This window comes from Ictalurus punctatus, chromosome 12, assembly GCF_001660625.3.
Source record: "Ictalurus punctatus breed USDA103 chromosome 12, Coco_2.0, whole genome shotgun sequence".
In the NCBI taxonomy this organism is placed as follows: domain Eukaryota; kingdom Metazoa; phylum Chordata; class Actinopteri; order Siluriformes; family Ictaluridae; genus Ictalurus; species Ictalurus punctatus.
The window spans coordinates 26,312,714-26,313,710 of NC_030427.2; the positions used below are offsets into that span (position 1 = coordinate 26,312,714).

Genomic DNA, 997 nt, shown 5'->3' on the forward strand with positions numbered 1-997 from the left:
CCGGCTTATTATCAGCACTCAGTTCAAAAGCCTGCATTTCTGAGGGTCTGGGGGTTCATTAGTACATATGGAACGGGCAGCTTGCACATCTGGAAAGGCTCCATCAATGCTGAAATGTATAAACAGGTTTTAGAGCAACACATGCTTCCATCCAGATTCCATCCCATCTTTACTTCTGAGAGACTCCGCCTCTCTAAGATACACTTCTTATACCCAATCATCTTACTGACCTGCTGCCAATTAACCTAATTAGTTGCAAAGAGTTCCTCCAGCTGTTTCTTTTCTGTAACACTTACTCTTCCAGCCTTTTGTCCCACCCGTCCCGACTTTTTTGAGACGTGTTGCGGCCATCAAATTCAAAATGCCCTTACTTTTTCCTTAAAATGGTACATTTTATTTGGTTTAAACATTCGACATGTTTTCTTATGTTCTATCGTGAATAACATACGGGTTGATGAGATTTGCAAACCACTGCATTCTGTGTTTATTTACATTTTACACAGCGTCCCAACTTTTTTGGAATCGGGGTTGTACTTTAAAGCAGATTAAAGCATGTTGACATTTCAAAACGTGTCACTTAACTAATTGCTTCTAGGTGTATTATTAACGTATGGATCTCGCTCTTTTCCTCATTTAGGCTCATGAGCTTACATGTAAATATTTCTTCTTAATAAAGGGTTACTGTTTTAAGCAGTTCTTTGTGTGGATTTAAACCGTGGAAGTCATTTTGACCCATAACATAATGGATGTAACCCCCCCCCCCCCCCCCCCCCCAACATAATAGGAGGGTTAAACATGCTTTACAAATTAAAAACTTGACTTGACTTTCAGCCCCCCCGACACAGAAATTCATTAATCTCATATGTACCAAACACTTTTTCATGGGTTTATTACTGAACATGCTGACATCACTGCGGTTTGACAATATCTCTCACGTGGTACCGTTCCGAACATTATAACCTTTGCTCCTTTCTGTCGTTCCGATACAGACGCAGCC

General features: G+C 40.5%; 1 protein-coding gene across 1 annotated transcript in view; it reads right to left on the reverse strand.

Moving 5' to 3' along the window:
* Positions 1 to 455: 455 nt before the first annotated feature.
* ppp1r11 (protein phosphatase 1, regulatory (inhibitor) subunit 11) overlaps positions 456 to 997 on the reverse strand; it is a 3,636-nt gene continuing 3,094 nt past the window's right edge. The window contains exon 3 of the mRNA XM_017481452.3: positions 456 to 997. This exon is cut by the window's right edge and continues 1,138 nt beyond it. The gene's annotated coding sequence lies outside the window, so the exon portion shown is untranslated.